Genomic DNA, 16,426 nt, shown 5'->3' on the forward strand with positions numbered 1-16,426 from the left:
CCCGGTGTCTCAGAGCCCCGCCATCGGGGATGCTCCCTGGTGTCTCAGAGCCTTGCCATCGGGATGCTCCCCGGTGTCTCAGAGCCTCGCCATCGGGGATGCTCCCTGGTGTCTCAGAGCCTCGCCATCGGGGATGCTCCCCGGTGTCTCAGAGCCCCGCCGTGCCATGAAGAGTTTGTGCCCCAGGAGGGACCAGCGGGGCACCTTATCTCAACGCTAACAAGGGAACCGATTTCAGAGCACTGCATGGCTTGCTCAGCTCCCGTTCTCAGTCTCCTGGGGACAGCGGGCTGGAGTCCTGACCGCTCTGCTGTCCCCTTCTGCCCCACTCTCCGGGGACCACCCGTGAGCACGTGCCACCTCCTCACAGAGGCAAAGCCTCTTTGCTGTTTATTTAATGAAGTCTGTCCTCTGAGAAGCCCAAGCTGAAAGCCAAGACAAGAGGCAGATGGCGCTGAGCTTTCCTTTGAGGCAGCTCCCTTACTTTAAAGCTATGAAATATTCAAGGCTATTTTGAGACGTGACCTTTTCAAAATTAAAAAAAAAATTTTTTTTTTAAAAAGACTATATACTCTCTCTCTTCTTGGTGCTTTTTAGATGAAGGGAAAACACTCAGAAATGCAGGCGTGAGCTTTAGGTTGACAGCTTAGGAATGCTCACAGAGAATAAAGACTTTCCATTTTAATGTTCTTTCTGGTCTACGAGAATTCTGAGTTTTTACTTGCTGTCTTTGGTTGAGCAAAACCACCAGCTGCTTCTTGACACACTAGCCCGCCTCGGCCTGTTCTTGAATTCAGAATCGGAGTGTCACACCACAAGGTGTGGGGAGGGTCCCGTGGCATGGGGGCTGGGAGGCTGCTGTGTGACCCGCAAGACTGTTCTTTTGCACCCCAAGGAAAGTGCTTTTCTTGCTTGCTTTTGTGCCGAGCAGAGCATTCCGCAGTAAAGGTGGTTGGCTCACTTGAGACCTTTCCACCCTTCATGGTGCCAGATATTTCCCTCCTCAGATCTACCTTCTCTTACTTGACAGACCAGTTTTTGCTGGAATTACTCACTCGGGCCTTTGCTTCCTGGTCTTTGAACACACCAAGCCTGGGTTTTTTTTGAGTTAAAAAGATTTTTTAAAAATTTATTTTCAGTTAAAGTTGACGTACACTATAATGTGAGTTTCCGGTGTACAGTATAGTGGTTAGACATTTATGTAACTTGTGAAGTGACCTCCAATACGTCGAGTACCCGCCTGACACCACACACAGTAATTACAGCGTGATGGACACCATGCCCTGTGCTGTCCTTCACATCCCCATGACTTTTTATAACTGGAAATTTGTACTTAATCCCTTTTGCCTTTTCCACCCAGCCCCCAACCTACCAGAATCACCTGAGAGCCTTAAAATGACCAACCGCCAACTTCTCGCTAACCAGTTAGGTCCGAGTCTTTGTGTGTGGGGGCGCTGGGCCATTGATTCCCAAACATGGCTGCACATTAGAAGTACCTGGAGACTGCCACCCCCAGCACACATTCTGATTTAATCAGCATGGGATGTGACTTGGGCATTTCAAGGAGATTCTAATGAGCAGCCAAGTTTGGGAACCACTGGCCTGGGCACTCATACATACGTACGTACATACATATACTTCTACCTATGCATATTTTATTGTTTTAATTCTTTAATACCTTTATTAAGCTAGACTTTATGTGCCATAAAATTCACTCATCTAAAGTGTACAATTCAATTAGTATGTAGGAGTATACAGAGTTGTATAAGCATCACCATATCTAATGCTAAGACATTTTCATCATCTCTAAAATAAATCTCTTAACTGTTAATTCCCCATCCCCCTGCCTCCATTCTAGCCCTCGCAAATATTGATCTACCTTCTGTCTTTATAGATTTGTCTATTCTTGACCTCTCATCAATGGAATTGTCTACTATGTGGCCCTTTGTGACTGACTTCTTTGCCTTAGTATGTTTTCTAGGTGCATCTGTGTTCTAGCGTGTGTCGGTACTTCATCCTGTTATATTGCTGAATAATGTAGCACATGGACGCACCACGTTTTGTGTATTGGTTCATCTATTGCTCGGCATTTGGGTTGTTCTCACTTTGTGGCTGTTAGGAATCACACTGCTATGAACATTCGTGTAGGTCCTTGTGTGGACATAGGATTTCATTTCTCTTGGGTAGATGTCTAGGAGTGGAGTATCTGGGCCGTTTGGTAACTCCATGTTTAATAGTTAAACTTTTCCAAAGCAGCTCACGCCTTTCCGTTTCTGTCCGCAGTGTTTGAGGCTGCCTGTTTCCGCACAGCCTCACCAACACTTGTTTTTGTCTCTCTCTGCTGATAGGAGTTCCAGTGGATATGAGGTGGGATCTCACTGTGATTCTGACGTGCATTTCCTTCATGATTAGTGATACCGAGCATCTTTTCATGTGCTTACTGGCCGCTTGTATATCTTCTTTGGAGAAATGTCTATTCGCATACTTTGTCCTTTTCGTTCCAATTTTAGTATATGTGCTGCCGAAGCGAGCACATACTTTGTCCTTTTCAAAATTTGTGTTCTTATTAGTGAGTTGTAAGGGCTCTTTACATGTTCTAGATCTGAGTCCCTTATCAGGTACACACGACTTGCAGATATCTTCTCCCATTCTATGAGTTGCCTTTTCACTTTCTTGACAAAACCTTTTAAAGTTAAAAAACTTGGGGCCTGCCTGGTGGCTCAGGTGGTTAGAGCTCCATGCTCCTTACTCCAAAGGCTGCCGGTTCGATTCCCACATGGGCCAGTGGGCTCTCAACCACAAGGTTGCCAGTTCAATTCCTCGAGTCCCCCAAGGGATGGTGGGCTGTGCCCCCTGCAACTAGCAATGGCAACTGGACCTGGAGCTGAGCTGCGCCCTCCACAATTAAGATTGAAAGGACAACAACTTGACTTGGAAAAATGTCCTGGAAGTACACACTGTTCCCCAATAAAGTCCTGTTCCCCTTCCCCAATAAAATCTTTTTAAAAAAAAAAATAAATAAAGTGAAAAAACTTTACCCTCGATGAAGTCCAATTTATCAAGCTTTTTTTTCATTGCTTGTGTTTTTGGTGTTGTATATAACAGATCCTTAGACACTGGCTTGGCTTTACAGACCTTCCCAGGTGATTCTAATAGAAACGGCCACAGATATGTACAGCGCTCCCCTCATTACTCCCCCGCTCATGTCGCCGCGAAGACAACCAAATTTAGTATTTAGTCTGTGAAAACATCAAGTTTATTAGTATCCTTGTTTGTTTTCTGTCTTCTTCTAATAGAATGTCAGCTCCATAAAGACAAAGACTTTGCATGATTTCCTGTTATGCAGACACCCCTTGAATGGAGGCAGTGAGTGGGCCGCTTGAGCTGATGTTGTCCCCTCACCCCATCCTGCCCCACAGGCTCCCTCCCTTTGTCCTCCATTCCCGTTGTCTCTCCCCCTCCTCTTCCCGTGAGCCAGAGCTCTGGGAGTCTTCCTCACGCTCACCTCTCCTTGGTAACCAAACTGTATTGATTCCTCCCGGAGAGACCTGTCACTCACTCATCCATCAGCCCGTGGCATTGTTCCTTCTGTCGTCCCTTGTGTGACCTGCTTGCAGGGGCAGATGGAGCCTCCTGATTGTCTGCAGGGCTTTACCCGGCACAAGCAGGGGCTGAACGTGGCTGCCGAACTGAATGAGTGCTGGGGACTAGGAACCTGGGTCGAGAGGCTGTCTGCTGAGCTGGACCCAGGACTCAGAGCCCTTTTGGTGACAGCCAGGGCTGTCCTGCTCTGATGAGAGTTCGTGACTGGCTCTCTGTCACTAACAGACCTGGTGGCTGTGAAGACGGGAGAACTGTGCAAGGGCTGGAAGCCTGCAGTGGGGAGAAACCCACCCCCAGCAGCTGGGCGAACTGAGCATCTCGGCAAAGAAAATACCAAATACTCACCCAGAACATCGGGGGAGCTTCTTTGAAGTGACAGTGAGATGTCAACATGAGCACAGAATGAAGGAGATGGAAATTAACCCCACCCTACGGCTCTGCCTTTCTGCCACAAAGGAAGCATAGTGGGCTGAGGGAACTGGAAAAGCGGCAGTGGGAAAAGCCATTTGCCTCGGAACCTGCAGGATTTCAGTGTGTCACGTCCTCAGCAGACCCTGGCAGAGGTGAGAAGAGCTGGTTCAGAATCAGAGGTCTATGTCTCCCATTTCTAATGTGTCTCCTTCAGAAGCATCAGTTCAGCCTGAACCTCCTCGGGGCCCGAGGAGGCAGCAGGACACAAACTTACCAAGTCAGGCTTTTCTCTAGTGGTTTTTAAAATACACACAAAGAGATGGCTTCATTTTGGTCAGAATAAAGAAAATGATTGTACGAGGCAAACAGCCTGTTCTGCATATGCTGACTCCCCACCATGTGGTATTGAGTTCTCCCTGATGGTAGCGGTGGTTCTGTAAAGCTGAGGTAGAGGCGCAGGATGGGGCAGTTGGAGCAGCCACCGGCACCACCGGCTCCAGGTCTAGTGAGCGCGTTTCTGAAGGCACCTCCGCTGCCATCCTTGGACAGGCCTGAGGGGCTGGAGTGTGTGGCCCCGGGAGCCACCTTTGGCCCCCTCGGCCATGATAGGTGGGGTTTGGAGGCTGAATCTGGGTCACTGGGGCCATGACTCTGAGGCACGTCCCCACAGTCTCCCAGCATTTTCCTGTGCTAGTGAACCCACAGTGGTGACCAGTTAGATACCATGCTCTCTGTTAGCTGCCTTCTCTTCCCTGTGTCGCCTCCCAGGCAGTCCTGTCTCAGGGTTCGTTTCCAGCCTGAGACAGTAAGGAGCAGGAAACAGCTTTGCCATGGGTGCGTGCTGCCCTCACCTCCTAAGCCAACACCCTCACCAGTGTCCCCGAGGCCTGAGGCTCCCAGGCAGAAACCGGAAGTCTCTGAGAGGTCTGACACCTCAGGAATGAGGGTCGTGCCTCAGAGCCGTGTAAACATTTAATGAGCTTGCTTTTGACACCATCATTTGTCTTGGCAGCTTTCTTGAGTGAGCAAGGCCAAAAGCTCTATGCAGATTAGCTTCCAGGCTGATCCAGCCAGGGGAAGCTGTGGCTGTGACAGGGGTCATAGTCCTGGGGGCCCCTTTCTCCGGGAGGGAGCAGGCAAACAGTGAGAGAGAAAAGTGTCTGCTCTTCCCATTTCCCTTTGGGATCATTGTTGGCTCTTGGACTTTCTCTGTCCCAAATGAGAGAACAGATTGCTTCTTCCCGGACTGTCGGAAAGAAAACAGGAGAAAGGCTTTTAGAGTTGAGTGCTCTCCAACGTTCTGATTTTTAAAGAGAAGCTGGAAATTTTTATGTGACATCTCTCCGTTTTCAAATGGTGACTTCTTCCCTTTCTCCCCTCCCTCCTCCTCTTCCTTCCAAAACTGGACAGGCCAAAGGAGAATGAAAAGAAATCTATGGGCTGATTCAACACACGGGTAACCAGTTTGTGACATCTGACCTATACAGTTAGGTGGGAACTTTGTGGAACAGTGTAAGTGGAAAATGAAAAATTGACTTTTGGGCAGTGAAGAGATAAACTCCATGAATGCACAGCTGTTCGCTGAGCTGCTGCTCCGTGGTCATCACTGTGCTGGGCCCTGGGGTCCGTGTGTGAATGAGAAGGAGGCCCTGAGTGTGGCTTAGTCTAGGCCCACGTGGTTACAGTAACAGCACCCACTATACTGTGGTCTAAGCGCAAAAGGGAATTTTCTGGAGCTGTGGCTCTCACGGGGCCCATTGGTAGCCAGGCCTCCCGAGAACCTGGACTCAGGATCTGGAAAATCAGGACACTCTCTTGAACCCCCATAGTTTCCTAGTGTCTTCTTCCTCTCCCGCCTCCCCTCCCCCTCCCGCCTCCTCTTCTTCCCCCCCTTCCCTGCCTCCCACCCCTCTCCTGGACAGACTGCCTTTTCCTACTAGGCAGGCACTTGGACAAACATGGCCGCCCCATAACGCCTGATGTACCTCTTTTCTATTCAAGTCACAGACCAGGTTGACTGGAGCTCAGCCCCCTGGTCCAGTGACATTCAAATGTGGCTTCTACGGACCCATCCCTGTGCGTGGATGGGGGACAAACTTTCATAGAGAGGGGACACTGACCTGCAAAGGGCCTTCCTACAGGAGGACAGATACCTCATTCATTCAGCAGAGCATTCTGAGTGCCTACGAGGCGCCCGGCATTGATCTCGTCTCTTCTGGAGACAGTGGTCAGTAACAGACACAGCCTTCCCTTCCTTCAGGGAACTCGCCTTCTCCTGAGAGTAGAGAGACAGAAAGGGAACCGGTAAAGCATTTGACGTGTGGTGAGTGTCGTGAAGGAAACTGGCAGCCTGGCTATTGTGTGGAGAGGAAACTGGCAGCCTCGATGGAGGCGGGTCAGGGAAGGGCTCTCTGAGGAGCTGACATTTAATCTGGGCGCTGAAAGGCGAGAAGGAGTTGGAGCAGCATGGTCAGATTTACGTTTTCGACAGATGACTCTGGCAGGAGGGAAAAAAAGATCTTTCCACGGTCTCGGGAAACAAAGCTCACTAAATCAACTTGCCAACAAGAAAAGGATTTTTACAGGGTCGTATACCAAGGTGACCTTGTCATCTTCAATCAGCCCTGACTTATTTGCATCTTTGAGCAATAAAATTCAGCTCTTACCTATATAGCATTTTAGAGTCTATCAGACACTCTTACCTCCACTAACGTCTTTGTCTGCCAAGCACTGCTTTGCGGTACGTGTGGCAGGAGTGCTCTCGCTGTTTCAGAGAAGAAGAGATGGGACTAAAAGAGACTGTGTCACTTACTCCAACCAGGAGGTACAGAGCTAAGACCTCCTGCCCCCAGCCCACTCAGGGACAGTGTACTGGGTCACATTGCTACGTGGCAACGTGCCACGTGAGTGCAGAATCACGGTTTCCCCGGTGACTGCATCCAGTGGAGTTCCTAGGAATGTGAGCCAGGCAACTTTTCTTCTAATCCATCTCAGAGCTTAGCGATGGGGCCCCCACACCCAAACACTCTCTCCCCCCAAACCCACGTTTGTCCAAATCTTTAAAATCTATTTTTTTGGAAAAGACTCTTTCTCTAAGGCAGCAGATTCCGGAAGCGCGTTCTCTTGCTGCCCCTGTTATGTGCCTGCACACCCTCCCATTTCCTGCACACCCTGGCCTGCGTGCAAAGCGTCAGTGGTAACGTTTTCGCTTACCAGAGCCATGCCGCAGACTCACCTATGAGCTTCTTGAAAATTCCGGTCCCTGGGCTTCTCCCAGACCTGGTGAGCTGGGGTCCTTTGCGGGGAAGGGAGGCTGGCCTGTATGCAGGATTTCTGTGCTGGGTTGGGCTGGGCTGGGTTCCACTGACCACACTGCAGATTGTTGTCTTTGTATGGGCAGCTGTCCACTAGATGGCAGTAAAGTCGCATCTAAGGTCTGAAAGGAGCCTGGTTCTAAGGAAATCAGCATTATTACCATTTTCCAAGAGAGATGCAAAGTGTGTCTGGAGGAAAGGGTGCCTTCTCGCAGATTTGCACTAGGGAACCTTATGGCTGAGTGGGTGCCGCAGGCTTATGTCTCAGGACAAAGTGCTGGGGAAAAACCCAGAGCCTGCGTTTCCACGAGGGTTTTGAAGGACACAAGTTCCACAGGAGGTTGACAGGGGCTTGAACAAAGGGGATGTGGTCACATCTATTTCGCTCTGTAAAGTCTTGCAGCAAAGACACCAGCCATGTTTGTCTAGCTCAGCCTGGCACATGTGCCTTGTGAAACTGTCCGAAGGGCGGTGTCTGCAGCATTCCCAAAGGTACCTGAGTGTAGTAACCTGTGCCTCTGGGGCACTGGCACCGCCCAGAATTCTCTTTGGGAAACACTCTGTGAGAATTGATCCTGTTGGACTGATGGGAGAAAGTCGCTGTGGAGTTGTATCCACAGACATTTTGACTTCAGCACTAATGTGTGATGGTGTCCCTTGCTAGCCAATCGCTTTAGTTCCTAAGTTCAGAGAGAGAATTCGGGTAGCGAGTTCAGACGGGGAAAAGCTAGTGCCTTATCTGAATGTTTGGCCCCTGAGTTGTCAGAGAGTGTGGTGGGGGCTCATATGGCGGGGATGGGGGAGGATTTACCTGGTGCTGTGGGCTCCTGAGGTATCTTGTCAGAGACTGCAGAGTGAGGGGTCAGAAGGGACGGGGCGGGGGGCAGTGCTCCTCTAAGATCTAGTTTTTTGGATGTTCAAAGTAGAAGTCTGGACAGACAGAAAAAGCTGCAAATAGAATGGCTCCCACCCACCTCCCAGGTGTGTCCATCTGGGAAGGGGCCTGAAACACACTGGAGCAAGGAGGGAGGTGTGTGTGTGGGGGGAGAGGGGGGGATTCTTCTTGCAGCTTAGTCCTTCCCACTTTGGAAGAGAAGGATTGGGGCTGAAGGGTATCTGCAAGCCCAGCAGGGATGCAGGAGGCCACCTCTCGTAGGTGATCAGGCTTCACAGCCAGAGGCAGAACTATTCTTACTCAGAACAGCAGGAGATGGAGGGAGAAGTGGGGGCGGGCGACTTGGGCAGGCTGGGACGGCAAGGGGCTGGGCGAGAGTTGTCATACACCCAGCCCACCCCACGGAGGGGGAATTCGAGTTCCTGGTCCACACAGGAAGGCCTGTGAGCACCTGTGAGCCCATGTCCTCATGTCGGGCTGGGCCCGTCTGTCTGAGCAGACGGCTGTTTCTGCACGAGGAGCTGTTTCCACACCAGGAGCGTCCTCTTCCTTTTGGAGCTGGCTGTGAGCACATTGGCCCTCACTCTGGTTTCTTGTGAACCCGTCCACCGCACGTTTGAGCCATAACAGTGTGGTTTATCCACAGGATCGTGTGGATGTAGAGGGAGCCCCAGGCTACCTGCCAGGTGTGTCACAACTCCTGCTGGTCATTTGGGAGGTGACTTTCAGGCCAGACGGACATTTGTACAAATTTAGTAGTTGTGATTTACTTGAATATGAATTAGAAATATGTGAAACTCATGACTTTTTAATAAAGTCGTTAAACCTATGACTTTCTTTTTTTCCATAAAACCTATCACTTGTGAATTAAGCCAAAGCTTCAAAAGGTTGTTTGATTTAAAGTCAATTACTTTTTTTTTTTTTTTTTTAGGTAAATAATAGTAGAGGGGACGTGCAAGGCTATGGATAAAACTGGGATGGTGGTTTGCAAGTAGCTCAAGTTTGGGAAACATTAGAGTGGTGAAAAAGTCGTGGGCTTTGGGGCCTGACAGGCCTGATGTGTGTTACTCGTTAGCCATGTGACCTTGGGCAAATTACTTAACTTCTCTGTCTCAGTCGCCACATTTGGAAGCACTAAAGACTATCAGATATTGATTTCCTGCCAAGTAGCAAGCCCTGTTACGTTTGGGGGTCCCCAGGGAGTGTCTGAGACGGGCTCACAGCCCCGCATGTCACGGGCTTGCTCTTTCAGGTGTGATGGGGAACGGGAGCAGGCGGCAATGACATGGCAGTGTCCCTGGCCTACAGGGCCACCTAAGGGTGACATGCTCCTATTGTGCCTCCCTGTGCCACACAGGCCCCAGCCCCTTCAGACAGCTTCTGGGACTCATTGAGGACAGCCACATTCCGCCATTTAGAGGCCATCATTCCGGGGACACGGCTTTCCTCCCTGGTGCTCCCTCCTGGTGCGTGACTGTCCTTTTGTTCTCATCCATGAGAGTGACCCATGTCACCTCCATGACCAAGGTTATAATGAGCGAGGAGATTAAACTGGCGTTAGGAGAGTGTGGTTTCGTCCTGTCTGAGCCTCTGTGACTTTTGTGACTTCAGGCATTAAATATAGCCTCTCAGTCAACAGCACGCACTAGCTGTGTTACTCGGGCAAGTGCCACCTCTCTAAAGTTCACTTGCCAGAAAACATAGCCCCCAAAGTTACCTTCCCCCTGGCAGTGGACAGGTGTGCTGGTTCCCCTGTGTCATCTCCAACACTGAACAGAGAGCGTTCAAAATCTTTGCTAATTTGATATTATTTTACTTTTTGATCATTTATACTCTATCATGCTTGATCTTTTCCCCCAAATGTTTCTCACTTTCATGTTCCTTTTTTTGTGAGTTATTTTTGTCCTTTGCACCCATCACCCCACCCCCACCCCCCATTAGGAGTGTTAGTGTATTTCTTTTTGTTTTGTAGCAATTCTTTAAAAAGTAAATTTTACTTTAAAAAGTTCTGTTTAACATCACTTATGTGACATTTACATATGTATAGAATGAGAGAGAGACTCTTAAAGTGCTTATCTCCACTACTGTCATTTTTGAATCTGTTTTATTGAGTGATTTTTATTGTAGTTATTCTAGTCACATTTTCTGTTTTCTTTGTCTACTAGTTTTTCCTCCAACATTTATTTCATTATGAAAAAAATTAAGCCTATACCCACCACCGGGTTCTACAGTTTACATTGTGCTGTTTTTGCTTTGTCTCGTATTTACTTGTGTGTAGTAAGCTTTCAGTTAAATGCTGGACACTGACGCTTACGTTGCTGGTTGTTGGGTTTTGTTGTCTTCCTTCAAAGGATCTGTGACGTGTGCTGGCAGTTAAGTTACTGACCGTCAGCTACTTGAGGCTTACCTTGACTTTTTTGAGCCCAGTGAGGCTTCATCAGGCTGGGTGTGGAGTGGCCTTTCCCTGGGCTAGTTTGTCCCAGCTGCAGTGCAAGCCCCTTCTGGGCTCCTGACTGAATGCCCTGGGCTGTCACAAAACCTCCACTCCTCCTGGCGGGGTGGGTCCCCGAGCCTGGTGAGCTCCCTTGACACTCTAGCTGGCCTTGTGAAAGTACAATATGAACTCATTTACATAAAACAAAACGAAGAAGGACTAAAGTACCATTTATATCTATGTAAATGCGTAGAGACTGTCTGGAAGGAAAATACACCAAATTGGGAAAAGTACAGTCATGCGTGGCTTAACGACAGGAATATGTTGTAAGAAATGCATCCTTAGGTGATGTCGTTGTTGTGTGGACATCACAGAGGCACTCACACACACCTAGATGGTCCAGCCCACTGCACCCCTGGGCCACCTGGGCCAGCCCACTGCACCCCTGGGCCACCTGGGCCAGCCCACTGCACCCCTGGGCCACCTGGGCCAGCCCACTGCATGGCTGGGCTACCAACCTTATAGCATGGGACTGTTACAGTATGAAAGATCAAAGGTGGTCACCTGTGTAGGGCACTGACATGAATGGAGCCTGCAGGACCGGAAACTGCTCTGGGGGGTCAGTGAGTCAGTGTGAGTGAATGTCAAGGCCTAGGACATAACCGTCCACTGTAAACACTGCCCCACAAGCCCTCCCCTGCTTCCTGCAACAGGGTCAGCAATAGAACATGGAAGCCGTCCGTGCTGCTCATGAACGGGGTGGGGCTGGAGCGATGGGCAATACGGAGGGAAACTGACCGGGTGAGGCACAGACGGGCATACCAGCGCCTGTCAGGAGGGAATGAAAGGCGGCCTGAGGACCAGCAGGAGTAAGAAATCACGACGGACAAAGGAGCTCAGGGGATCGCCATGGCAGCGTGGTGTGGCTGTGGCATGTTGGGGCAGTGGTCAGATTAAGGAACTTTGGGGGATTCATGAAAAAGAGGATGTTTAAATGCAGAGGGTGTTGAACTGACAAGCCAGGATTTGACTTTGTATCTGTGTTTGGTTCCATCGACGCTGTGTGGCTCGAAGGACTCTCTCTGGCATTGAGCCGATGGGAGAAGTAAAACCTATCTGTGCCCCCATCACTACAACCTGAAAACGCTCCCAAGTGCGGGACGGGCTGTCTCCACACCACCACGGGAAGCTTCCACAACGCGGAGTGGCCCTTCATGCTCGTGGGACAGCTCCTGGGACAGCTCCTGGGACCGTGTCCTTGTACGGGATCCCGGTCCTCCACGGAGAATGTACAGCCGTGTGAAGGGCTCTGTCTCTTCTCTAATATTACAGCATCACTCTGAAGGCCATCGGCTGGGCCTGGGAGCTGGGGGCTGTCACGCCCTCTGAGTGTGTGGCGCTGAGGGGACAGGCTCCTCTGTGCCCACACAGGGCAGTGGCTGCCTGACTGCGCAGCACTGAGGTGCTGTGAGCGAGAGGCGCTGCTGCCGAGCCCGCAGATACTGCTCCCGTCGAAGAAGAGCGATTCCTCCTGAACCGCACATCCTCATAGCCTTCATTTCTTACAGGAAATTCAGCTCCCTGATCATCTCACGGGACCACCGTTGCATATGTGGCCCGACGCTGACTGAAATGTCGCTATGCGGTACATGACTGTAGTTATTTCCAAAATGGAGAGAGGGGAGGGGACCAGTCTTGGGGGTGGGTGGTGAAAGCGTACCTTAACCGAATGTTTACTATTACTTTAAAATGAGTGTTTCAAGCACCTAAATGACCAGGAGTTGCAGTTTCTTTGATAAACAAGTGGACGACCAGTAAGCCAAACTGGACCTTTATTTGGTGCAGCCCATAAGGGCTAGGACACTGCCTCTGGGGAAGTGAAAGCCTTATGTGAGCTCCGTGGAGCCTGTGTCATCTTCCCCTCCCAGACCCAGCGCCAGTTTCCTTTGGGTCAAGAGCCATCAAGGCATACTTCAGAGGATCAGGAACAATCTTGCAATTGTCTTGATTTTAGCAAAAGTCAAGTGTGAGTCAGCAGTCAGCTGGCACTTGACTTTTCCAGAGTGCTGTTCACAGGGGTTCTTGATTCGCCTCTTGTGCTCCCAGGAGGGTGGGTGGGGAGCCAGGCCGTGTCACGCACCTGCAGACCTGGTTGTGACAGGAGGCAGTGGAGGTGCTCTTTGCAGCCTGTGGGCTGCTGGAGACTGGGGTTGGGCTCGGGGGAGGGTCACAGGATCTCACTAAGTTAGTTTCATCATGTCTTCTGGGACGTTACCTTGCTTTTCCCTCCACCCACAGTGCTCGCCCAGCTTCTTGCTGCATAGTTACCCAACTGCCAAGTCTCTGTTCAATGTGCTCATTCATTGCTTTGAAAATTACTTAAGCTTCCTGCGAGCAGAGAATCTTGACTGTTTTGGTCACTGAAGTATTTTAAACAGATGTCATCGTGCTCGGCACACAGAGCTCAGCAAACGTTTGTTAAATGAATGAATGAAATCTTTATCCATTTCCTACTGTGCATTCAGGCTGGGCAACAGTGGTGACCGGTCCCTGCCCTGGAGGGTCTTGTATCGTGAGAGAGACGGTGGGTGGGCAAGCTGCTTCCTCAAGGAGGGGAGAGGCCTCCCGGAGGAGGTGGCATTTGTGATGGGAACGGAAGGGCGAGTGGAGTGAGACGTAAGACAAGCTGGGAAGGGAATTCCTAGCAGCAGAAGAAGCGCGTCTGAGGGCCCTGAGGTAAGAAGAAGAAATAACAAGAATAGAAGTAAACCCAGTGATGGGAGGAGGGGGACCGGTGGCAGGAGCTGAAGGTGGGGACGTGGGCAGGGATGTGTCGTGCAGCCCTTGTAAGTCTTGAATGTTGCATTTCGCAATGTACGATAAGGCCTAGCACATGCCTGCCACATCGTAGACCCCACGTGAAACGTTGCGTTTAATTTTACCACTTTAGAAACACTCTACTCTCACCTAATTTATTTCAACCTACAGTGATGTCTCCAATTCACAATGTCATTGTAGTCCCAATCGTATCATGTTCTTTGTCTGCCCAGCAGATTTTTCTTCAGTGACTCTCACTCTGTGCCTCTCCATGTGATTTTGGTAGGCCTGCTATTCAGGTAGCTTGCTCCCTTTGCCCTTTTGGGGGTGGGTACAGCATTCAGACTGGCCGATCGGAGTGTCCCATAGTCTGCCCAGTGATTCATGAGGGGGGAAAGGGCAGGTGACTCAGAGCAGATCAGAATTCATTTGGGGACCGACATAGATGTGAGGGAAGAGGGCTCTTCTCTCCCTAGTGTTACAGTATCACAGGAAAGCAGAGCCCCCCAGGGTCTGCCAAGCTTCTCTGCTTCCTTCTGTGAGAGCTTCATGCTTAGGAAGCCTCTCTCGGGGGCAGCCGTCTTGGTGACATTGTTGCATCTTCAGACCCAGCCATGCGTGGAGCGTGGAGCATCAAGTGGCCCCACTGCATGGACAGGAGTACAGTCCATCGCTCTAATTTGTCTTGTGTATGGTGGTCCTATCTCTAGGTAGATAGTGGGTGCCTAATAGACAAAAACACGGCTGTTTTTTGTCAATCTCAGTGCCTGGTACACCAGTAAGCGTACAGCAGGCGCTCAGTAAATGCCTACCTGAGCTGGTGATTAACACAGAACCTAGGTCACTGAGCTAGGTTACAACATCATGCATCATTCCATGCCTGAATTAATCAGTGAGATGTGAGCAATTCAAAATATAGGCTCATGTTTCAATTTCAGAGAGAATCCCTGAGCTGAAAAATTGCTCCTTGGATGGCGTGATATATTGGAAATCCCGTTTTCCCTACTTGCCAGGTAATAACATGAAAGTGAAGAAACACAGGGATGTAATGGCGTTTTTGAGGAAGGCAGAGGCTGGGACCCCCATTTGGCGCCATGCTATGTGAAGGGTGTTTCGTATTTGTGCTTCTTCCTGTCTGGGAGACGCGTTTGTTTCAGTCTCTCTCATACATCGGAGAGAACGGGATTTGGGGGCAGGAGAAGTCGATCACAAGGTTCCCATTCAGTAATATTCTTGGCAGCCTCCTGGATGTGCTATGGGACCCTCCCTCTGTCCCCTTGCTCTGGCCTGTGGTCGCTCTGTCCGTGTCACTGGCTGTTGGCTCTCAGTCTTTTCTTTGTTAGAAAACCCTGGGGAAGAGGGTTGATGTATTTGCGTATTAGCTTCCTTGATTACTGATGTGGATTTGATTATTATTATTTTTTTTTTTGCACTGTGCATGCGCGTCAACTTGGTGGAATGAATCTGAGTAGATGGTTTCCCTATTTCCCGGAAAGACGTCGAATGCTATTGCGTGGGGAGTGCAGGGGCAGTGGCTCTGAAAGCCTCACCAGCCATCTTCTCACAGGTGAAAACTAGGCTATCATTTCAAGTGGCCCTGACGGGGTTTGGAGCAGAAAGCCTCCGTGGATGGATTGCCTGGGCAGACCTGCTAAGCCAGGACACTCCCAGCAAATGGTGGGCAGACTGCGTGGTGGGAAAGCCCATCTGGGTGCCTGCTCAGCCCTCGGCCGCTCCCTTGACGGAGCCCCCACCGCAGGAGAGGTGCCCAGTAGCCATTTGCCACCGCTGTTGCTTCACTTCTCTCCCTCCTCCTCTGCCGCTTGCTCCTTTGGACGATAGGCTCAGAGAGGTGAGTTTGTTACCGTCCTCGGTTCTCAGCACGCTCTCAGCACTGGTGGAGCGGGCCCCGCTCTCGTTCTGTACATGTGTTTGCCCTGTGTTCTCATTCCACTTCCACAGCCCTGCCGCTCCCACTCCCCTCGACGTTCTCCTGGGTGGGACGCATGTTCTGTAAAGTAGATGACATTCCGGGGCATGCGTTTTGACCGCACAGCTGAGCTTGCGCTCTGGAGCCTGGCTACTCCAAGTGTGACCTTGGACCAACAGCACCACCGAGACTGTACGGGACACAGACTGAGGCCCTGCCCCACACCTGCTGCCTTTTAACCGGATGCTCGTGATTCGCCCGTACATTCAAGTTGGAGGAGGTCTGGCCTGGAGCTCATTCCGTGTCTTGCTTTCCCTCCTCCACCAGGCAAGCGCTGCACTGCTCCGCGTACATTCGCTTTGGTGCTTCTAACACTTTCATTCCCGTCATGTCCAGCCACACTGTTTCTTCTGCATTCCCCAGTGATGGGTGGCTTCTCTGGTTGCCGTGGTTACGTTCAGGGAGCCTACTCTTGTGGCCAGAGGTCATTATTAGATCCAAGTTTCCCAGGAGTGTGCGTCTGGGTCTGACACGTGGCCACTCAGTGTGGAACTGTCTCTCCCTGGAGGACACCAAAGCGTGGGTGCTGTGCCGTGGGCCAGAGCCGGAAGAACAGAGCAAGGGAGACGCCCCAGAGAGACCAGTAGGAGGTTCTGGTTCCTTCCTGAGGCCTGGTTGCCAGTGGGTTCCTTGATGTGCACTCTCCCTTTTTTTCTTTAAAAATTTTGCCTTTTCTATTGTGATAAAATATACACAACATAAAGCATATCTTTTTTACGACTTCGAGTATTTGTTTTCCCCTTTTCCCCACCTCCCTCGTCCTCATTCTTGCTTCCTGGGAACCGTGCCTCCAATAAAGCTATAACGTGTAAGCTTTGTCACAGGCTCTGCTTTCTAGGGAAAGTAGAAGAAAACTTAGATGCTCATCTTTGGCAACTTGTAAAGTTCTGAAAAACACAAGGAAGACGACAAAATGAGTCCCCGTAATCCTTCCACCCGAGGGCAGCCGCGTGAGTGCAGTG

General features: G+C 50.4%; 2 long non-coding RNA genes across 4 annotated transcripts in view; one reads left to right on the forward strand and one right to left on the reverse strand.

Annotated features, from left to right (window-relative positions):
- Positions 1 to 1,868: 1,868 nt before the first annotated feature.
- On the reverse strand, positions 1,869 to 7,393 carry LOC141567530 (uncharacterized). Its single transcript, XR_012490230.2, has 3 exons — positions 7,250 to 7,393; positions 6,135 to 6,289; positions 1,869 to 5,260 (listed from the first exon to the last, which is right to left on the reverse strand). It is a non-coding gene; the product is annotated as an uncharacterized LOC141567530 (long non-coding RNA).
- The window catches only part of LOC141567529 (uncharacterized), a 264,987-nt gene continuing 255,304 nt past the window's right edge, over positions 6,744 to 16,426 (forward strand). For 2 of the 3 annotated variants that reach the window (XR_012490227.2, XR_012490226.2), the window contains exon 1: positions 6,744 to 7,296. This is a non-coding gene — a long non-coding RNA (uncharacterized LOC141567529). The remainder of the gene's footprint in view (positions 7,297 to 16,426) is intronic. The other variant, XR_012490228.2, reaches the window with a different exon arrangement.

The sequence above is a fragment of the Rhinolophus sinicus genome, chromosome 8 (assembly GCF_057876585.1).
Source record: "Rhinolophus sinicus isolate RSI-liver-muscle chromosome 8, RSI-T2T, whole genome shotgun sequence".
Taxonomy (NCBI): Eukaryota; Metazoa; Chordata; class Mammalia; order Chiroptera; family Rhinolophidae; genus Rhinolophus; species Rhinolophus sinicus.